We start from the raw sequence: 24,844 nt of genomic DNA on the forward strand, positions 1-24,844 counted from the left end.
TCTCTGAACTCATGGCAGGATGGAATAGATTTCCAATATATAGGCCCCGACATTTTGGGCCACCAACCAGCTCCCAAATCATGACTTTGAGACTTGTCATTAGTTATGAATGCTTGGCCTTAACTTATGTTTGTCCCACTAGTTCTTGGAACTTATATTAACCTGTTTCTCTTCATCTTTATTTTGCCCTGGGGACTTTACATTTCTTTCATTCTGTATGTCTTACTCTTCTGTTTCTCCCATGTCTTGCTGCCTAGCTTCTATTTCTCCCACATTCTCACATCTTTCTTGTTCTCTCTGCCGACCAACCATGTTTATTCCTCTACTGCCTAGCTATTGGCCACTCTGCTTTTTATTAGGCCAATCATTTGCCTTAGGAAGGCAAAGCATCACATCTTTACGTCGTTAAGTAAATGAAGTATAAACAAATGTCACACATCTTTGGCTAATTAAAGTAATAATCTCTAACAGTTCTGGAGAATTATCAGACAATTTGTGGAAAGAAAACAAAAGACAGGAGGAAACATACTGAGATTGCAGTGCCCAAATTCCAAAATTAGAATTTTCAGGGTTGTCCTGGGACTATGTTCATCACACTTTCCCAGTGATGGTTACTGACCTAAAAATTGAATTAAATACCAACATCTGCATACTTTTGTAACCATTAGGTGTTAACTCTTTTTAAATATGATTACATGTAAATGGTAAGTCTTTGGGGAAGTTTTACAGTAAGGAAACTTGGGACTTAAAGAACACTTTCATTTCTGTAATGAGAGATTGTATATAGGAGAGACAAGTATGGAGAAAAGTGTATTACTGTAAAACAGATATGTAGAGGGTTTTGTGTGAACTAAATTGCATTCATTGAGGACTTTTAAAATATCTCTCTCATTTTATTTATCTTTAACATTTTGAGACTCACTGTTTAGCCTAGACTGGTCGCAAACTTGAGATCCTATGTTTCAGCCTTCCGTGTATGGAGACTACATGTATGCACCACAATACATAACTTTTATGATTTTCTAAGAGTTTTGTTGTTTCATGTCTTAGATTTATGGTATCTTTATCCCTTTTGTGAGTTTTTTTTGGTAAAATTTAATGTATATCAGTATTTTTTTCTGCATGTATGTCTGTTCCTTACCTAGGAACCTGTTGTCCTTGTAAGCCAGTTTTCCTCCCAGATTATTGGGGAATGAAGGAAAATAAAAAAAAAAAAAAAGACTTCCTTTAGCATTGTGTCAAAATCATTTAAGCATAAACATTTACTACATTTGGTCAAATGGCTAATGAAAACATTCCAACTACCATTAGAAGATGTTTTATTCCCCTATAAATCTAAGGATTTAGAAAATCTAGCTTGTAAAGTGTTTTTGGAAAAAAAAATATTATAGCTCACAGACACAGAAGAACTCCAGAAAATGATAGTGAATCTAAGAATAGTTTAGGTTGTCTGGCATCCAAAACTGAGGGTTACAGACCTACTATAGTTGGCATTAAAATTAGTTCAAATTATATAAGGATATAATCAGTGAGAAAGCAAATATTATTATCAAAACATGTATGGTAGCACATACGTCTAGTCCTAACACTTGGGAGAACTATGTAGAAGGATTGTGAGTTTAAGGATAGCTTAGGCTACATTACAAGTTACAGGCCCTATCTCAAAAGAAAAATCACAAAAACAAACAGAAAAAGAAGTATTATAAGCAAAGAATATAAGGTAAATATTTTTCTTACAGATTGATTAGTGAACACATTTGAGACTTGAATATTGAACAATAAGTTAATATATGATCAATGTAATGATTTAATAAGAGAAAGCCCTGTCTTCTCTTTTGTATCTGATTGCAGCACTAAATGACAAAAGAAACACTTTAGCAAAGCATTTATAAAATTAGAGTTAACTTATAGAAAAAAACATCAATTACAATACTTCTTTGGGAAAATCTATGAAGATATTACAATTTTAGTAGCATGGGGTAGAGGTGATACTATTCTGCACTCAGTCAGAGAAGCACTAGTGTATATACAATGATGACCCCAATGGACATACTAACATAGAATGGGGAAAGGAAAGTCCATAGTTCCTTGAGCCTAAACAAAGAAGTATAGGCATCTAAGGAGTACTAAGAAAGGCAGTAACAATCTTCCCTTGGAAAGAGCTCTCCAATAGTTTATCTAATTCCAAATGGTCAGCCTGAGATCATATGCATAGAGGCAATAATATATGGAGTGAGAAGTTTATATTCACACACACACATGCATATGTGGATACGTGTGACAACAGTGAACGAAAAAGAGGTCATGATGGGGAAAGTGTAATTACACAATACCTCTTGGAAGTAAAATACTAATTTAAAGTCATTTAGTGGTAAGATTCTCTTTACAAAGAATTGTCTTTATTTTAGAACTACTGGACTATATCTGCATAGTTACAGAGAAAAAGATAGTTAAGTAATAGAAACTGCCAGAGCAATTACTGGTACTGAAAAATAAGCAGCATAAAAGTACAGAAACCCAATTTTGCAATGGAAAGACTCTGTAGTAGCTATTCACTTCTAATCAGTTTCAAGTTTATACTGAATAGAATAATATGCACTTTTAGAATAATTCACTATTCACCAAGAATAATAAACCACTTAGAATAACAAGACTAAAATAATAAGCCAGCGTTCAAATCATAGAAAAGAACTGGGGGAAAGAAAGGATGGTTCTTATAGAAGCTGAGCTTCTTGCTACCGAGAGCTGCAGAAATCTTGCAATGTGTGGAATTTTGCAGCAACTGACAGCATCCCATGTCTATATCCTGCTCAGTGTAATCTGAGAGACAGAGGAGCAGGGGAGGGAGGGAGAAAGGAGAGGAAAGGGAGGAAGGGAGCGGGAGGGAAAGAGGGAGGGAGGAAGAGGCAGACAGAGGTGGTGGAGAAAGGGGGGAGGTGAGTATTTTAATTACTAATCTTTATAGATCTGTTTTACTTCCTCACTATTTCACCATTTGCTTCTGCTGATCTTTCAATCTAGAACAGGACTCATTTCTAATCTCATCTCCCCCAAATCTTCCCATCATTCTTGGCTCATCTCAATTGGCAATTTTGCTATTTATCCTTCTCAAAGCCATGTCCTACACTAATCCTTTCTTGCCCAATGTTCGAGAGTCTAGCGTCAGTATTTTAATATGAGTAACATGGAAGGCCAAATCTTGAGATTTTACACTTGAAGGAAGATTTTCACTTCCAAATAAGTAAGGACAAGGTTTCTCCTAACAGTAGAATAACATGGACTGTATAAATACAGGGGAGAACTTTATATTCTCATTAAGATTGTCAGAATTTTTAGAGATTTTTATTTTTAATTATGTGTGTGCATATTTGTGATGGTATGTGCACTGCAGTGGCAAGTCAAAGGTATTAGGTCTTCTAGAGTTGTGATCTGTCAAACTTTGTTGCTTGGACCTGAACTCTGGTCCTCTGTAAGAGCATTAGGTGTTCCTAGAGTTCTATCTGACCTAGAATTCCTCTACAGTTTTATATATTTGAGGGATATGATAATATTTTCCTTTACTGGAATCACCCTAAATAATTTTAACCAGTAAAAAGCATTTACACTCTGAGAAGAATAATACCTTTCAGTGTCTCCCACAAGAGTGAACACAGAGTAGCTGGTTTCAAATGCTGTGATGAAACCCATGATCAAAAAAGCAAGTTGGGGAGGAAAGGATATATTTGGCTTACACTTCCAGATCACTGTTCATCACCAAAGGAAGTCAAGATAGGAACTCAAACAGGGCAGGAACATGGAGGCATGAGCTGATATAGAAGCCATGGAGGGATGCTGCTTACTGGCTTCTCCAATAGCTTGCTCAGCCTTCTTTCTTATAGAACCTAGGACCACCAGTCCAGAAATGGTACCACCAAAAGTGGGGTGGGCCATCCCCTAACAATCACTAATTAAGAAAATGTCCTACAGCTGAGTCTTATGGAGGCATTTTCTTAACTGAAGTTCCCTCCTCTCAGATGATATTAGCTTGTTCAAGTTGACATAAAAGTAGCCAGCATAGAAGCAAAACATATTATAGGCTCATTTGATCTCTGGGTGTAACTTTGGTAACAAAGGAAATCTGTTTCCTTGGTAAACTTAATTATGAACACAAATTTCTGCTCAGTTTAACCCAAACACTGCACTGATAAATAGTGAATGAAAAAAACCTTTGGGAGTTTTAAATTAGGAAATATTTCTTATACTTGAAACAATTTAAAGGGCTGGCTAGGTAATCCAGTGGTTGAAGAAGTTTGCAACTGAGCCTGATGGCCAAAACCCAGGATCCACATGGTGTAAAGAGGGAGCCAACTCTTGCAAGTTCTTATCTGACCTCCACATGCACGCCAGTGTGTGTGTGTGTGTGTGTGTGTGTGTGTGTGTGTGTGTGTGTGTGTGTGTGTGTGTGTGTGTTGTCTGCGTCCACCTCTTTTCTTGGTTCCTGGAAATTTCATGCATAAATATGCCAGGAGCAATGTGTTTCCAGTGATGCTGTAGCCAGTATCTGGATTACAAAGAGCCTCTGTGATGAACCACTGCTGATAGGGATGGCGATGTTTTGGTAAAATGTGCCGTTAGATATCAAATAAAAATATCACCATGGGATACATGCATCATATATGATAAATAAGTTATGCTTTCATTGAAAGTATGCCAGGTTACAATTTGTTATCTACAATTAGGGTTTTTTTTTTGTTGTTAAACTCAATGGTCAAACTCCTGAGTTATGTTCTCATAAGTCTCTGCTAAGAGCCAATGTGAAAAAATTCTGTCTCAGAGTTCTTATTGTCTGAATCTTGTTTTGATCAAATAAATTCTAGTCAGTCTTTGTATGAAAAAACTGTGCCCTGGATTAAGTTTATTCTTATTGCTTTCAGATTCCTAATTAGTGCCTTTCCTTCTGTATATATACAAGTGTGTAGGTGTATGCATGTCTACATGTGTGTGCATGCGTGTGTGTATGTGTGTGTGTGTGTGTGTGTGTGTGTGTGTGTGTGTGTGTGTGTACACATGTGGAGACCAGAATACAGCCTTAGGCATTGTTCTTTATGTGTTTTTGATACCAGGTCTCTGTCTAACCTGGAGCTTGCTATGTAATCTATACTAGCTGTCTTCAGACATCCCTGTGTCTCCTTCTCCTAAGTACTGAGATTTCAAGGCCTTGACATCATCTTGGTTTTTCAGTATAGATTCTTCAGAACTAACTCTGGTTCTCATGCTTGCAGGAGAAGCAATTTAACAGTGGAACCATTTCTTCCCCAGTCTGCAGTTCCTAAATAGTGTCTTCCATTAAAACTTGCTAATTCAAAGATAAGTTCAATCTTTCTGAGGTGTATAATTTACTGGAAGGAATAGAACTGGACCAAGACATATCTGTAAAAATTGGACAAAAAATGAAAAGATGGGACATTTTATAAAGATAAGTTATATATTTTACAAATTTGAGTAATATAACCTTACTTCAAATTAAGTATGTTTTGTGATGTAGGGTGGTATATGAGATGTATACAACTGAGAATGATCTTATGTATCAAGATGAAGACTTCAATAAAGAGTATATTGTTACGATAAATCTTTCTGCCAAAAGCCACCTGAGCCCCACCGCCACGTGTGAGCTTTACGCCAGCTGCCCGCCTGAGTTAGGGCCCAAATAAATACACAGAAGCTTGTATTAGGCTTAAAGTTGCTTGGCCAATGACTAGGATTCTCATCTGTTAGCTCAGTCTTAACTATAATAATAAACTTATATATTTTATAAGACTTATCTTATTGGACGCCTTATTGGCGTCCTTCCTTGCTGGTGGATCACATTGTGCTGCTTGAGGAGGAACGAGAAAGGAATTAATCATGAATTTGCAATTATGGCATTTTTGTTAGCTGCTGTTTTTGTAATCTACTAGCGATAAAAGATTAAAAATAATGTTGGTAAATGCTTTGATGATATTTGTAATCTGTTCTTCATTCTTATATTTGTTCAGTGAGGTCCTGTATATTGAGGCCTGTTTTGCATTGGAGGAGGCATGCCAGTGTCAGCCATAAGTGGAAGAGCCCTGTGCTGCTGAGTCCCACAAGTGTGAGATGTAACTCTGTTTCCTGGGACTACAGGAGACTTTTGAGGATGTCCCACATGTTTTAATACCTTAGGATTGATGTTACTTCTTATGTCTTGTCTGATCTATGTGAGATTTTATGTCATGATGCACATTTAGTTACTCTCAACAATATCTACTCCCCTCTTTATAAATATTTTAAATTCCCAAAATAAAACAAAAAATGCAAGTTTTCAAGACTTCAACAAAATAAATATAGAGCTAGAGTTGTCTTTACAGTCTAGATTCTTGGCTTGAGCTTGCAAACTGGATCTTTAGTATCTCTTAGAGGTTAACCTTTCAAAGAGGTTCATTCCCATTAGAATGAGCTTGCTGATTTCTTTTTTCTTGTGAAACGTTTCTGTGTGTTCATATTTTTGTATAAGCAATGTTGCTTTTGTGTCCTTTCTCACAAGGAGGATTACTAAATGACAGGGCATTCTATTCTTCTCTTTCGGAATTAATTGTATGTTAATGAAGAACATACCATGTTGTGTTCAACTGGCTGACAAACAAACACTCCTTGAAGACTCAACAGCAAGAGCAAGGAAGCTAAGAAGGAAGCTGTCCCACTTTGTCTTCACTCTACTCCATACTCCATTGTCAAAGAACCATGACATAAAAGGAGAATACTCAGAATTCTTTGCAAATTAGCAACAAATGATTAGAAGCTGTACTAATTGTGGCTAGCAATGATGACTCTGCTTTTCCAACTTCAACACTACTTGAATCATAGATTGCATCATATGAAATACTGCAGTAACAGAAACATACCAACCAGCCTCAGAGGAGGTTTGAATAGCACATGATCTCACATGGGCAGGGGAAACTATCTTGTTACCTCAGTTATTAATGATTATAATGGAGGAAATCAGAGGTCAATTTATTTCATTGAAAAGATGATTAGTCAAAGTTTCAAATCAAGAGGTCTTATATAAATATGGGAAAGAGGAAAAAGGGGTGTTGAGTTGCTAATGCACATGTTATTAAATTAACAGTTGACCAGTCTGAGTCATGGAAGATAAGTTTCCTTGTAGGAACTGTAGCCCCAAAGGTGGCAGTTGTTGAATATGTGATATTAAAGCTGGGAAGAAATGTTACAATTTCTTTTCTGGTGCTCTCAAAACTTCTACAAATGCCTATATATTTTTTTTTCAGTCTATAAGAAAGCTCAGGTGGCAAAAAAAACAAAGACGAGTTTATCTTGTAATAAAGTGCTTTACTGGGACAGGAAGATGGAAAGAGGTGATCAACTAACCCACCTGTGTGATAGGTTAGATGTCAACTTGATTAGGTGGTAGAGTACCCAGGTACTTAGTTAAATTTTTAAATTTTTTTCTTAGTATGTCTGAGGTGATATTTCTGCAACAGATTAGTATTTGAAGCACTAAAATAAAATAAGGAAATCAAATTTTGCTAGTCAATGTGGGTTGACATTAATCAATGTGTTGAAGGTCTTACGTTATTCTCTTCCTTTTTCCTGTGTCTTCCTTCTCAGATAAGCTGTTCCATACAGGGTAGGTAGCACAACAAAAGGAGAAGGAGTCCTTGGGATTATAATGGTTAATGAGGAGTACACAGAGCTTAGAAAGATTGACTGGCTGAAACTAACCTAGTAGAGGTGGATTTTGTGACTGTTTACATTTATATGAAAGGCTGGTGATATCTAATATTTTTGTTAGGATATTTTGTATATGTTATATTGTCTGAACAACCTAAGAGCCCCATAATTTTTAATGTGATACTTGAGGTGGCTATGGTTTCCACTTAGAAATGTAGTCTGTGACCATCAAAAGCAATAATTTGCCACCTGTAAGAAAGTAAATTCTTTCTAAAGGAATCTAGCAACTATTACTAGTTACATGATGGTCAGCTCTTAAGAGTCTACAGTCATGACTTTAGAAGGCCTAGTTATAGGAGCTAGCAGAGGCAGGTGGATCTCTGTGAGTTCGAGACCACCCTGGTCTACAAGAGCTAGTTCCAGGACAGGCTTCAAAGCCACAGAGAAACTCTGTCTCAAAAACCAAACAAAACAAAACAAAAATTTGCCAGAATTTATGCCACTCATTTTCACAACATAAAAATATTCAAAATTAAGAAACTCTCTGTACAGTAAACTGATATATTCCTAGTGCAGATCTAAGTGTCTCAAATTGCTAATAATATCTAATGCACTGCATAGTCATCTTATCAACTGCAAATAGATGGCAATCAATCCATTCTGAATTTAGTATTTGAGGCATAAAAAGTTGTGGTTTACTCATTCATTAACTTCTTGTTCCACATTTAAAATTTGGTCCAGGTATATGCTTAAAATTAATGAGCCAATTAATTAAGGTTTTATAAAACAGCTTAATAGGTCCGAATTTAAGGTATCTCTGTTAGCTGCTGGTCATAATTTTGTATACCAAAGTGTTAGGTGTAGATGCTAGGATTAAGGAGGAAAATTACTATAACTTCATGAATTGATAAAGTTAACCAAAGTAAGTACCTGTGTTATTTTGGGACAAATAATAATTTAAATATAAAATAATATCCTGTAGAAAGAGCAAAAGTCTAAAACTCAGGATCTAGTTAACTACTAATAGAAGTGGTTGAATTTTGACTGATACTTAATTATTCTCAGATCTACTTTTATGGCTATATTGTAACAGGATAGCATTTCAATATTCATTGTTTGTGAATTATATGATCCATTGCTTTAGATATTTGCTTCATTTAGGTAGCTGAAGATTTAGTAAATAATTTAAACCGCATGCATTACAACAAATTAATCAACTATATAATATAGTGAAAATTATATAGAAGTAAAATATTAAATCATGTAATGCATATAAAGAAGTTATCCCCTCTTTTTTGCTGTGTGTCTTCTAAAAGTAGATCAATGACATCTTGTGGTCAATGTCCCTACAGCTAACAAGAAGAATGTACTGATACAAAGATCTTCCAGTTCACTATTTTAATCTGAGGTGACTTTTAATTAAAATAATATTTTATTATGTGCCACTAACATTTTATATATTCATAATATGAATATCTAGTGAACTCACAGAGTCAGAGTTCCAGTAGGCTTAAATATCTGGACTACTTTTTAGAATCTCACAACAAAAATTAAAATGGAAAAGGATCTTACAATGAGCAGTCTTCATTTCTTTTGGAATAATAGCAGTATGAACAAAAGGCCAGAATCTATTGACTCAGAATATATATTATTCATGAAATTTTCATACAGTCAATGTTTTCATAAACTGCCTAATAACCATACTAGTTTATTGAGATATACAAATTCAAGTTTGATTTTATATTGCAGTAGATGAAAATGTTATCAGGCAAATATTTAAATAAAACTGATAAAGTTTATGGGAGGAAAAATATAAATATTTGATATTAGGGTATTATGTTAATCTTTTTGCTTAATTATCAAAATGTGTGATACTTGGGAAACTTTAAAAGAACAAAAATAAAATTTTTACTGCTATGGAGAAGTCTAAGACATCAATGGCAGATTACAATTTTGGGGATGGATTGGCTGTGTGCATTATGGTGCCTTTCTTGTGTGTTTAACAAGGCAATGGAAGAATGTCCTCAGGTAAAAAATTTCATAAAGACATAAGTGAGTCTTTGCCTAGCTCTTTTATAAAACATCAATCCCTGCATTAGGTAGTAGTCTAAATAACTCCAAAAGGACACACCTCTCAATATAGTTGTATTTGAAAAAGATTTCAGTAAATGATCTTTAAGAGGATCTTAAAGAAAATTAGAAAATGAATTTTGACCTGAGATATAAGGCAGAGAATAAAAGTATGCTTAGGAAATACTCTTTACAAACTTAATTCCTGAAGGTATAGGAAACATGGAGATTTTGCACAGGGAGAGCAGAAAAATACTCCTAAAGAAATCAAAGCAACATAGTGACCGACCAGAAGAAGACAAGTTGTTGATGGGCTACACGAAGAAGACAAATCCATCGGAGGGATTTTATTTTTAATTCCTTTTTGAAATATATGCACTAATTCTTTAAGAATTTCATACAGTATCTTTGATCATATTAACCACCTTAACCCAGATCTCCCAAGATTTACTCCCTTTTCTGAACTATCTAATTTGTATTCTTTTTTAACTCAAGACTGATATGTGCTGCCTAAATATTCTTGGATATGTGGCCTTTCCTGACTCTACCTTTTCAAGCAGCCAACAACTGCCAATATTTCTTTGTCTAGGGATGAGATTTTATGCTCACCTCCCCTCTCCATGATGGGATTTGGTCTGCCTTGGGCTTGAGGTAGTCTTGTGAATTCTTTCACAACTGCTAAGAGTTTTTGTGAAACTGTCTTGCTGTGCTCTGAAGATACTCTTGCTTTATTTATTCATTGCCTCTGACTCTCATTCTCTTTTCATGCCTACTTCCAGTATTATCTCTGAGTCTTGGGAAGAAAGTGTGATAAATAAAATCCACTTAGTGCTGGATATTCCCAAACACTTATTTTCTTTGCCTTGGCTAGTTGGGGATTCTGTCTTAATCATCATCCACTCAAAATAAGCATGCATTAGTCTATGAGAAAAAGTATAAGTTATTAGGAGTCAGTTTAATACTATATCCATTTAACACAATATCAGCAATAGTTCCCCCCTTTAGAGACTATGACCTCTTTAGTTCTAGATGTTTGACCCAGTATTGGTGCCATGTCTGAATTTATCTTGTAGAGCAGGGCTTAAATCCAATGGGAAACTATTGGTTGCTCCCATGATGTTTATGTCACTATTGTATCAGCTGGCATAATTTGTCAGAAAAATCATTATTGAAGCTCACAGGATTTGCAGTAGTACATTATAGCACCTCCTCCAATATTGCATACAACACCTTCTTCTTCATTAGTTTATGCCATGTCTTTCAGCACTATAAAGACTAGCCAGAAGAAAGGAAGCTCCCAGGTCAGTACCAGCTTGACTTCTCCATGTTCAGTGACTCAAATATGTGGTACTTTCAACAATAGAGTCTAATCATCAGGTTCTGGGAGATAACCTATAGCATTTGACATTAACTGTTCTTTGAGGGGAAGGGGCATTTATAGGCTCACAACTAAAAAATATGTAACCTACTCTTGGCACTGGACATTTTATATGCTAGATTTTGGTATTCAGTAGGAAAATTGTATTGTTATAGGGTAACTCCATTTCAATTCCTTTTATGTATGTCTGCATATACAAACACACACACATACACACATGAGGGGTGTACTCGTGTGTGTGTGTGTGTGTGTGTGTGTGTGTGTGTGTGCGTGTGTGTGCATGCGTGCAAACACACACGTGCACATGTGTGTGCCTTTGAGGACATCTACAGTAGGAAGTTTCCATATGACATTTTAGAAAAGTGTTTAGTCTTTGTTTAAAAAGCAGTAGAAAAACATTGGTATATTTACATGAAAAGAACATATAAGGTACATAAATAATGTGCAGGTAAATATGTTAAGTGGGGGTATTCTAAACTCTTGAAAATGCATACATGGTACTCATAACACATATATTATACACATATGACTTGAAAAGAGGTTTCATTGCTTCTGTATGGGAAAATATTATGAAAGTGTACATTTTCATTGAAATATATACATTTCCCCTCTTCATTTAATAGAATTTAAGAAGCAGAGTTGATGGGTAATTCCAAGGAAATACATTGTCTAGACACAAGACTAATGTACATATGAATTCACATATAATATGACATCACACACTGTACAGATTCAAGCCAGACATTTCTTTCCTATCTATTCATTGCTGTACTTATACCCTTTTAGGACCCAGTCTGCTTCTTGTTAAGCAGATAAAACATTACTAATTCTATGAAACTTATTTCCTTTTCTCACTCTCCAATATTTTCATCAATTTCTTTCTCTTTTGTTATCGCTCTATTGGCTTGCCACTACTTTTAGTACAGCCAGATTGCCAAGTGTATTTGCTCTATATATTTGCACTACCCAAAGTGACCTACCTAATGCAACAAACACAGACTGAAATCCTGCCTTTCTTCCTTTTAATTAGCAGTATTATCAGATATTAAAATGATAAGAACAGATACTATACTTGATTTTAGCCAAAAGGCCGAGAAGCGATTATCAAAGATGGGCAAAGGGGTATATTTCTTAATAGCACTAATTAAAATTAAATAGAATATCTGAAAATAGTGTTTGAGAAAAATGGCTAATAGTTTAAGTTAAGATTAAAAAGTAAAGGTAAAATTCCAAATACTGTGGGTTTTGTTGGGTTTTTTTGTTTGTTGTTTTTTGGGTGTGTGTGTGTATGTATGTAAAACATGTTTGCCACTCTACGGGACTATATGTGGTCAAGATACATTGTTGCATTTTCTTTTTCATAAATCAGCTGTGAACCCTAGAAAAATACCAAAGTCATGGGTTCATTTTATCTAAAACACAATCCCTTGGGACCTATGGAAAAATTTTAGTTCTTATGTATGTGTAGTGTTTGATTGACACCAGCATTACTTTTGCAAAGTCTGCTGTCAGGCCAATGAATATTCTTTCATAAAAATAAAAATTTAAAATCTGTAACTATATGGGGTGTTTTCTTAAACCAACTGGTATGAATTCTGTAAAGATATTTTACATCCATAAAAAAGATTAAAATTAGGCTTGAGCCACTTGATGTTCTGAAATTTGGTATTTGGCTTGCAGATAAGATATTTTTAATTCAAGCTATGGAACCTCTTATACAGAATCAAAGACTAATATCTGAAATTCCTTTTCTATCATTGGCTGAGAGTTTTTTCCCAGCAGAGGTAAGCCTGTGAGACTAACAGCTTTAGTGCAGGAGTCATCTTTCCTTCTTGACTTTGGTTTACAGAATGCTTTTACCTCCAGCTGAAAACATGAAAGGAAAATTTAACCACAAAGTGTTGAAAGTCAGATTTGGGCTAGGATTACTGACAATTTAATAAGGCTGTTCTTTCTCGTGCATCACAGGTATCTTCATGGTTCTGATGCATAAACTTCAGAAGGAATGGGTTACCCAGTGGGAAAAATGTATTGGGGCAAATTACAGGAGGCCCTTTACTCCTTTGTTCTCAATGCTGGCTAATATATGATACAGTGAATCCTAGACCGGACCTGAAGTTCTGAAATTTTCCTGATAGAGATGTGGCAGGGATGGTTTTTGTCATTACCACCTTCCATTGAAGGTGACATAGTAAGATTCCGGAGATAAATTTAAGATTTAGAAAACTTATAAGTTAGTCATCAATCTCATTACAGGGGAAGGGCATTTAAGGTAGCCTCTGAACAAGGGGGATCTCATGGACCCCAGACTAGAACCAGCATAGGACCTGATCGTGAGTGTCATTTAGGAGGCCTGGACTATCTATGGGGCATCTGGTAGTGGAACAGTATTTATCCCTAATGTACAAATGGACTATGGGAGCTATTTGTAGGGATACTTTCTCAGTTTAGGCACACAGGGGAGAGCCTAGGCACTGCCCCAAATGATGTGACAGACTTTGATGTTCTCTCATGGAGGGCCTTGCACTCCCTGGAAAACAGAGGGGGATGGGATGGAGGGGTCAGTGGGGACCAAGGGAAGATGGGAGGGAGAGGGAATTGGGATTGATATGTAACATAAAATTGCTTTTTTTTCAGAAAAGAAACAGAAGTTTTAGTTTTACACAGTGTGAAAACTACAAGTAACTAAAGAGTCTTTGATAGCAAAATTGTATTGAGTAAGGGAGAAATATTTCAGTTTAAGATTAACACAGTCATGAATGTGACAGACTTTCTATTAGCCCAGAATCTGGGAAGGACATGAGAGAAAATGCCACTCTTTGCTAAGAAATGCAGGGTATATTACAAGGAGTTATGGAATAGCAATGCATTGTTCTCCCATTTATGTATAAGACTGATTTAATTTAAATAAAACAGAAAAACAAGAAAACTTAGAAGTTGGGGAAAAATGTCTAACACGAAAATATTTGAATGATGTATAAACAACCACACACCTTCTTAAATACACGAATTAAAATATTTTCCTTTAAAGAAAAATTGTCTTTGGAGAATAGAGGAGAAACAACTCATTAATCATTTATACTAAACTACTCAAGATAGCATCATGCAAACATTTCAAACCCTTCCGCTTTTGTACTACTAATCACTAGTTTCTTGGAAACACATGGAAACTTTTTCTTTTCTTAGCGTATTCCTACAAATGAAATATGAAATGTATCTGGAATAGTATTTTTGTTCTCATATGTATTTGGGAGAAAGAAAATGAATAAATTGAAGACTCATTCATATGCTACAATTTCAGAATTTTTCTGGAAGAGAAATACTACTTCTTTGTAGTTGAAATTTCATATTTATTCATATGACTCAAAGAATATCTGGTGTTCTCAATTCTTCTCTTAATACTTTACAATTATTTAAAATCAGAATATTAAGTTACTTACCATTACTAGATTCTATGGAACAAGGGTGGTACTTAATAATGACTAAGTAATCTTTTACTTAATAGTAAAAGATTTTGGAGTCTATTTATGACTAGAAATCAGCTGTAATTCTTTAAAACATTCTAGACAAGTGATTAAATATGGAAATCATAAGAAATACATGTTTCCAGAAATCACAAAAGAAAATAAAATCTTCAGAATACACAAGGCCTACAGCTCTATATAAGATACACTATTCTTTTGTTCATTTTATTACTATGAATTGTGTATTATTCTCCTATTAGAAGCTTTTATGCAAAACATCTCCCTTCTTTATATTTATGGGAAGTCCCTGAATCTGTGGCATCTTTTCTACATTTTGTAAGAGACTATTTCTGGAAGTTTTTAGATGATTAACTTTCAAGCAAATTCAGTTAAGAATGAAAAATTCAATTGCACAAAATAATTACTAATCATTTCTATCAGGCCCTTTGACAGAGAGATGAACTAAATGGCACACAAACTTTCTGAACAGTATCTCATGAAGAACAGATAATGCAAATGTGATATGTTTACAGGATGAAAATGAAATGGTCAAATTTGTAAGTAAATGGGTAGAGCTAGAAATGATCATCCTGAGTTAAGAATATCAAACATCATATTTTTTCTCTTGTATGTGGATGTCATCTTTTATGCTCTAGATAGTCAAACAACTACAAAAGGTTGGTAGCTAGTAAGGAACTAGGGGAAGAAGGGAACCATCCAAGGAAAGGAAAATAAAGTGTAATGTTATAAAGAATTAAAGAGAAAACTAGAATAGGATGACTAAATGGGTAGATTAATAGGAGGGCAGAGTAAAGGAGGGAATACAGGGCAGTGCAACTAACACTAAAGGACTTTAGAAAAACCATCTAGAAAACTATTACTGAAGATGTTTCCCAAAATAGGGAATTTAAATTCAATATATGAAAGGAATTTAAATAAAGTCACTATATAATGGAAGAAATGCCACAACTAGATATGCCATCAAGTAAAATCACTTTATAGAAATGGGGTATAACTTACATGAATGGGTAATATCTTGTTGAGATATTGGCAGAAGGGGTATCATAGACAATTCCACCTCCAAATAATACAGAATACAGCCTAGGTTGTGGGTCCATCTTCACACTTTGATTTGAAGACCTTATTCCTGAGGATAACACCCATTCCCTATGGTGGGATGCCATGCTCAGCCTTAATTCGGGGGAGGGGGTTGGTCCTGCCTCAACGTAATTTGCCAGGCCTTGTTGACTCCTCATGGGATCCCTTGCCCATGGATGGAAGGATGGGGGATGGACTGGGAAGGAGGTGATGGGGCCTGGAGGAGGGGTGGGAAGGAGAATTGTGATTAGAATGTAAAATTAATTGTAAATAATTAAATAAACATAAACGTTCACTCATGTCAGCCAACATGGAAAAGTTGAGCTAGTGCCTAACTAGAAGCTTACTGTTACCAATTAGCATTCATGTTGCTCTTCATGCTACAAAAGAGAAAAGTAGCCATCACTATTTCCCAGATCCAAACCCTATGACTATGCTCAGCAATGGTTGACTAACAGAAAAGAGAGTTCATGTTTTATTGTTTGCTTTTCAGTTTTCTATTTTTTTTTATCTTAGTGGTTATTTCCTTTTGTTGTCTTTCCCTTTTCTTACTTTGAACCAAGATATAAAGAATTGACCTCTGTGGACAGGATCAACCATTCCACTGCTTTTCAAGGTGATTTCCTTCTGGGTCACATGCAGGATGATTTTGGGAACCACAGATACTAAATGTAACCCACTTTATTCGACATACATGCCTAGTACTACTCAGAAGCATGCCCATAATCTTCCAATCTAATAATTAAAATGCTATTATCATTGAAGTGAGTCTGTTTTGTTCCTGTTATGAAATTTTCAGTATTCTAAGTATACAATAAGCAGTTAGCAGATATTTATTCAATGAAATGAGAAATGAATTGCTATAAAGTTTAATGAATTCATTGGACCTTAAGCCTTGTTTTGCTTTTGGTTCCTGTCCACAAAGGTCAATCTTTATATCTTGGTTCAAAAGTTGTCAACAGTTGTTCATACTGAAACTGTTCCTTATCCTCTATCCTTATCCTCGGACTGTAAGGAATATTTCCATCTGTCAAATACCACTTGTGGTTTTCACTGTCTTTCTAATTTACTCATCAGCATGTTCTAGTGGATGCTGGATGACTTATCACACATCTTTCCTACAACATCTATAAATAAGAGCAACTTTGGCTCAGGTTTAAACAGTTCAGTGTTAGCGCTCACCACATATTTGCTCAATGGACTAATACTTATTACATTCTTTTCTAAATTAGGATCACAAAAAACTTTACAACTCATGAGAACTGGGAGTAGATATATCAAAGGTACCGAACAATAAGTACATTTTGGCTATTTCCTTTTTGTATCAATATGTGTTTAATTTTTTTGCATGATTGCATGATTTTCTCATTCTTTCATGTCTTTTTTTATTTTCCTCAGTTTCTTCATCTTATATTTTTTTCAAGACAGTGTTTCTCTGTGTAGTTTTGGAGCCTATCCTGGCACTCGCTCTGGAGACCAGCCTGGCCTCGAACTCACAGAGATCCACCTGCCTCTGCCTCCTGAGTGCTGGGATTAAAGGCGTGTTCCACCAACACCCGGGAGTTTCTTCATCTTACACTTTTGAAAAATTCATACATTGCATACATTCTTGATCCCATTCACACCCTTTCATTCCCAACCTAACACTCTTCTCCCAATGTCTTTTTCAATCTTTTCTTTCTTTTGGGTGTGTTTTTTGCATACACTAGAAGAACATAAATTTTGCATTTAACTTTATACAGTCTTCTTTACCTTCATCAAGATAAAGATTTTCTTCAAACTGTCAAATGCTGCACTGGATGTGGGAGTGTGTGATTACTTACAGCACATGTTGCATTTGGGGCTATAACAATACTCTTCACCCATGCATTCCAGACAATGAAGACCTATTGTGGTATAGCTGTTTGCCAAGGTTAACACTTTCAATATGCTCGATTGTTTTCCTTTATTAGTTTCCTTTGGAACCAGTGTATGAATCACTTCTATTCAAGTGTGAAAATAGAGTTGTCATGGTTGAGCACAGAATTTTGATTGACATGTGTTACCTATATTATGAGAATAGATGCCTGTGTATGAAACAAACATGTTCCCAAAATTGGCTTCATTGTAAAAATGACATAGGCACTTGAAGGCTATAAGTAATATACACTGTTACATCTTTTCTAAACATCTGCTGGTGACTGAAATTATATTGAATTTTACTTCTTTCATAGAGTGCCTTTTTTGTTCAGAAACATTCATTTTCTGTTTCATGAAATAGCAAATTCCTCAAGGATGCCTCACTCAGACGAAAGTCAGGCTCTTGGCCATGCTGATGCTTTACTGACTATCTGTTATGCAAGCCAGTATTCGGCATGCATTCTTAATCCCACAATCAACAATAATTTTAAATTCATTTACTGATAAGTACTTCAACATGGTAACTGATATTTTATCAATATCTAAAGTAAATGTGGTGTCATTATTTTTTCAAAAATTAAGACAACACATTTGGAAGTGGATTTACTTTCATGAAAGAAATGCTAAGATGCACGAGCCTTGCTCCTATACTGGGTGGAAACATATGCTCTAGGTGTGTCTTCTTATTAGTAAAAGGTGAATGAAATCTTTTCATGGTTTAGAGTCAGTGGTTATATAATTTATCATTAGAATTGCTGTGACAACATTTAAAGCACAGATGCTGGCCAGTGCTATCAATCATTTCCTTCCTTCCCTCACTCCCTCCTTCCTTCTTTCCTTCTTTCTCTCCCTCAATCTTTCTTTTGTGGGGGAGATGGAAGTAGCAATAATAACAATGGTGATGATAATAATACAAATATATGCATTATGTAATTTTCATTGTATTATAACTGTGGAGTATATATTCCATATCTATGTATAATTTCACATATATATGTATATGTGCCTCCTTAAAAATAACCTACTTTTGGTGTTTGGAACATTTTTTAATTATCATGTATAATGTCACACATACATACTGTTATCCATGTGTACCTATCTGTAGTTAAACACCCAGTTGTCCTTGCCTTTTCTATCTGCTATTGCTTCATTTTGTTCTGCATTCAGGGCTTGGGCAAGACAAAAGATGCATTTGCAGGCATGAACTGCTAGTTTGGGAACTCTCCTCTGTGTTATGCTCATGGTTTGTTTACTAGGTCACATGGTTTTTATTAAGACTGGTCAAGGAAATATGATGAATGGGGTCCCCAAAGCAACCAAATGAATCAGAGTTAGCCCCTGCTTCCAACATTAGGAGTCCCACAACAAGACCAAGCTACACAAACATATATGCAGAGAGCCTAGGTCAGTCCCATGCAGGCTCCCTGATTGTCAGTTCAATTTCTATGGGCTCCTATGAGCCCGGGTTAAATGATTCTTTGGGTTTTTCTGTAATGTCCTTCAACACTGTGGCTCTGAAAATCCTTCCTCTCTCTCTTCAGCAGGATTCACCAAGCTTGGTCTAATATTTGACCTTGGATCTCTGCATCTGTTATCTTCTGTTACTGGATGAAGACTCTCTGATGACTATTGGGCGAGGCACCAACCTATGATTACAGCAGAATATCATTAGGCATCCAGGTTCTGAGCCCTGGTACTCAAGGCAGTGTCAGTGATGGTCTTACTCTCCTGGTATGGGTCTGAGATTGAACTGGTCATTGGCTGGCCACTCCCACAATCACTGCACCCTCCTTATCTCATATGCAGGACAGACTGCAGGTTACGTGTCTGGGTTGGTGTCACAATACCCCTATTGGAAGTCTTGCCTGATCACAGGAGTTGGCCAGTTCAGGCTATTTACCAGCTACAGCTAAGAGTATTAGCTAGGTTCATCCTTGTAGACTCCTTGGACATTCTCTTGCACCAAGTTTCTACTTTACCTTGAAATGCCCACCCCTTTCCAGCTGTCTCCTTCAGTACTCTCCCTCTCACCCCCATCTGATCCCTCATGTTCCCAGTCAACCCATGACTTCGATTTCCCCTTCTCAGGGAAATTCTTGAGCCCACCTCCACCATTGAGGCTTCCTTATTACCTAGCCTCTCTTGGTCTGTGGAATTGTACCATGGTTATCCTTTTACTTTACATCTAATATCCACTTATAAGTGAGTACCTGCCACGTTTATCTTTCTGGGTCTGCGTGATTATATTTTCTAGTTCCATAGTTTGCCTACAAATTTCATGATGCCATTGTTTTTAACAGCCGAGTAATAATCCATTGTGTAAATGTCCCACATTTTCTTTATGTATTCTTCAGTTGAGGGGCATCTAGATTGTTTTCAGGTTCTTGCTATTGCAAATAAAGCTGCTATAAACATAGCGGAGCCAGTGTCCTTGTGGTATGACTGAGCATCTTTTTTGTATATTCCCTAGAGTGGTATATGTGGATTTTGAGGTAGATCGTTTTTTTCAATTTTCTGAGAAACTGCTATGCTGATTTCCACAGTAGCTATACAAGTTTGCACTCCCACCAGCAATGAAGGAGTGTTCCCCTTGCTCTACATCCTTTCCAGCATGACTTGTCACTTGTGTTTTTTACCTTAGCCAATCTGACAGGTGTAAGATAAGCTCTTGGAATCATTTTGCTTTGCCTTTCTATGATGGCTAAGATACTGAACATTTAAGTGTTTATTGGAAGTTGACTTTCTTTAATAATAAAAACCAATATTGCTAATGCTTCATTTATTTGTCCCTTTTGAGATCTGGAAGTAATTTTTAATCTACCATGTGTTTCCTGTTCTATTATGCACATTGTTTGAGACAAGGTGTACCAATTAGCCTAGCCAGCACCTGCAGTTTGGTGTGGTGCAGCCAACTCAGGTCCTCACACTTAGGTGGTATTCATTTTGCCCACCGAGATGTCTCCCAATTAAACTGCTTGATGCTTTCTGTTGACTTGTGAAACACCGTGATGATTCAGCATGCAACATTTTTTATACTTTTTGAGTGATACAGCATTTTATTGGTTTTTGTAAAAACAGGTATTCTGCAGCTAACTTCAGAATACTACCCTTTTATACAAATATTAGATACAGTAAACATAATTTACTTAGAGCTACTTATTTGTTTCCTATTTTTATATTTGGTCTAGATACAAAAAATATGATTAAAGGGGAATCTTTCAATGTTTCCACTGTAGATAAGATTAGAAGGCTGAGGGACAGAAACTTCGCCCCCTCAGGACTTTGTGCTAAGTACTTATCTCAAGTGCCCATCTCCATGTTTTTGATTGAGGAGCTATTTTTCATTCATGTTTTCATTAGGATAAATTACATACTTCATTACTTCTAGACAACTTCCATTGTTATCAGAATTAAATTGTACTTTATGCAATCATAATTTTCTGTTAATTTAATGATCTAATCATGCAGAATATATTAAATCACAGTGTATCCCACAGTATACTTTGCACATATGTAACATTATATGCAATTTATTGCCCATTGCTTAGACAGATATTTTATTGGGAAATTATTGATGTAAGGGCCTTGTAATCACACAAAATAGAATCATGCTATATAGTAATTTTTGATTTGTGGAAAAATTATAGATGACCTACATTTTATTTTTCACTAAAATTGTTACATTTCTCATAATTATGATAGACCTGACATTAAAAGTAGTATATAGGATATGAATGCTATCCTTTTTCCAGTATAGGATGTGTTTTATTAGAAAAATGTTTATAGAGAAGAAAAGCAAAGAGTAGTCCCTGGATGACAAGCTGTGAAGCTGCTTCTCTTCACTAGTCTCAGTAAGCTCCACTGTGGGCTGTGTGTTGATGAGTTCACAGTTTTCATATTGAACTTTAATCACAGGGAAGATACAGAATATTTCACTAGGCACAACAAGAATAAAATATAACCACATATAACATAAATAAAGCATTAACTTTCAGTCTCATTTAACCACTGTCTTCTTAACTACATGAATGTTAATAGCTTACGAGCTATTAAATACCAATAGTGTACCCAAAAACCTATTTATTGGCACCCAGGCAACTATAGCTAGTTTCACTCTAGATGATTTTAAATTAACACCACCTGCATGAGAGTCTTTTATTAGCAAATTAGAATAAAGGAACTGGATACAAAGCAAAAATGATGGCATGAAATGTGTAGCATGTGTGGATGTATTGACCTATTTGATACATGCTTAACTGGTTCTAATCACAAATTTGTGCTGTCTTTTTAATCACAAGTTCTGACTTATTAAGGAATTGGATTACTTATTAGAGACATCACCAACAGAAACAGAATTCAAGGCATGGTTTGGTCTCAAATTGCTCTTCATTTTTATGGTTTTCAGGGTTTTCCTCTTTTCTGGGCAGTTAAGTTTCTAGGCTAGATATAAGAACCCCTCAGAGATGACCTGCATGCACTTCAACAATTGCATATTGTGCATCGGCTCCTAAATATACTGCATTTCTTTTGCTCCGTTCCTTTGAAATTTTGTTCCTGGCAGCAAACCTAAAGCGATTGAGACATTTGCTCTAGGTATTTTAAAGCATGATGATGTTGATTGCACTCAAGTATCCCAAATCCTAAATCCAAATATGAACTTGAGTTTTATTCAAAAGGTCTACCTTTTGAAACTACAAGACTTACATAAATAGATCGTTAAAAATTTAAGGAGGAACCATTATAATACTTTCAGAAAAAATGTATTTTGCAAGTAAGAATCACTGTCAAGGGCTTTATTGACAGTTGGTGCAACACTTGATATAGGACACATTTTATGTATAACAGATAATTTAAACACTGGGACCTTAGAGGCAGCCTTGCTTGTCTCACTCAATAAAATCCAGCGTCATGGTAGGGTTGGTTCACATGGGCTTATAAGACCCAATGATGCACATCTTCTTCCAATTATGAATTTGGTGACCTCATTTATAGCTTGAAATAAGCTACAGTGGGACTATCTTAACACACAGAAAGAAAGAAAGAAAGAAAGAAAGAAAGAAAGAAAGAAAGAAAGAAAGAAAAAGAAAAAAATACCTGGAACTTGAGCCTTTCTTTCTAGAAATCTGGTCATTGTCTTTGCTAGCAAGTCATTGGTAGCAACACAAAGTTTAAAGCGTACACATTTTTCTTGTAGGGAATCAGAGATGCCACAACTTTACTATGGTAACATATTCCTGAACCCTTTCTTCTACCTTCCTCTCTTTCAAAATCTGATTAAGGGTTGTCCCCAATATGAAAGGAATCCCAAGGGACTAGAATAAATCAGGGATCAACACTTTCTAGGAGCATGAACTGACCTCTTTCTGCATTTCTTGTAATTCTGTTTTAGATGGTTAAATTTGATGCTTAAGAAAATTAAAATCTGGCAAATCATATCATCAAAGCCAAGAGATCCGAGGTGTTGAGGATTCCGATTTCAACATGAGAATTGGGCCAAGTAGTATACTGGAAATATACTAGATGGCTCTAGGCATAGATGGCTTCAGGTATTTATTACACAGTAAAGGGTGTGGTGATATGTTGTTTATGATTTATTAAAGCTTGCCTGAGGACTCAGAAAGCGAAATCAGCCTGAAGCTATAAAAATAATGATTAACAAGAGACCAACACTTTTGAAGTAAAACCTTTGCTTTACTTGACAACTGATGCTTGTTAGTAGGAACTGAAAAATTAGCAGAGATAAAAAATGAAACAAGCATCCTAGAGGTGAAAATTTCTGGAAAGTGTTTCCTGGGAGTCAGCACACACAGGCTGTGTTCCAGAGGTATTCAGGGTGTACTTCATTCTGGCACCTAAATTTGGTACCGTTAGAGTCACCCAAGTTATAGTCAGTTTGAAGGCATGCAGGGGTCATGGAAAGCAGATGAGGCTTGGCAATGTGAAAGGCTAGGAGGGGTGATTGGTGAAGGTGTAGACTCAGTAACAGTTGAAGGTCCAGAATTTGAGGGGTCATACAGAGAAGTTGAGGATTGGCATATTAAAAGAGCCTAGGAGAGGCTACTGATGAAAGTGCAGCCCAGTTTAAACAGAAGACCTCAATATTTTGGAGATGCTAATTCCACAGGATGACCACCGAGAGCAGCAACAGTAGGGAGTAGAGTCAATCAGAGCTTAGAAGTCAAGTTATATGTGCTGCAGAGGGCAGAGGTGGAGAAGTGACCCAAACCTTTTTGAGAAGCCCAGTGGAATTGTGAGTGAATCCAAGATATTGGACATTGTGTATTTTACACAGCTGGGAGTCACATTTTGCTTTTTTCAGATTGTGACTGTGCCCCGGTTTTTCCTTCCTGAAGTAAAAAAGTCATTTTTTTTTTTTATTTTATAGGATCCCCAAATTGGGAGACTTGACACTTTTTAAAAAGATATTTTGGAGTTTTACAGAGACTCTGGAGCTTAAAAGAGACTGGGTATTTTTAAACAGACAACTTTCAAAGTGTTTGATTTCATAAGACTGTGAGACTTTTTAAGTTTGTACAATAATTTATATCATGATGTCTTGATTAATGTGTGATCTTGTAAGTGAACAAGAACTAAAAGGATGTGACATAACAGTTATTTGTTTGTATGTCAAGTAGACAAGGGGGTCACTATTCAATCTCTGTGTCACTGTGGAGGCAGGCTTTGAGGTCTCATATATGCTCAAGCCATGCCCAATATCTCAGTTCACTTCCTGTTGCTTGTGGATCAAAGATGTAGAATTCTCAGCTCCTTCTCCAGCACCATGTCTGCCTGCATGCTGCTATATGCCACTGTGATGATGATGGACTGAATTTCTGAACTGTAAGCTACCCAAATCAATATTTTCCTTTATATGAGTTTTCAAGGTCATGGTATCTCTTCACAGCAATAGAAACCCTAAGACAGAAGAATAGCTTAAAACAGTTCTGTGCCTTTCTTCCACATATCCCCATATCCCTCTCTTCTCTTTTCTTTGCTGACAAAAGTATGGTTTAAATGTGCAAATAGTTTTGGTTATTTACCCAGTACCAAACAGAATTATCATGGGATTTTGCATTTGCCTTATGCTAAGATGTAAGTCAAAACTTGAATGATTGAAAAATTTCATATTGAATACAGAGCTCTCTGCAACTTGAAACATTCATCTTGTGAAATTCTCCCAATATTTCAAGAGGTGACAGTAGAAAACATACTTCAGCAACAAGAAGCAAGAATTATATATGCAGCTTGA

General features: G+C 35.9%; 1 pseudogene; it reads right to left on the reverse strand.

The window, feature by feature from the left end:
- Positions 1–12,032: 12,032 nt before the first annotated feature.
- Positions 12,033–12,236, reverse strand: LOC113831615 (annotated as a pseudogene).
- Between the last annotated feature and the right edge of the window lie 12,608 nt (positions 12,237–24,844).

The sequence above is a fragment of the Cricetulus griseus genome, chromosome 5 (assembly GCF_003668045.3).
Source record: "Cricetulus griseus strain 17A/GY chromosome 5, alternate assembly CriGri-PICRH-1.0, whole genome shotgun sequence".
Taxonomy (NCBI): Eukaryota; Metazoa; Chordata; class Mammalia; order Rodentia; family Cricetidae; genus Cricetulus; species Cricetulus griseus.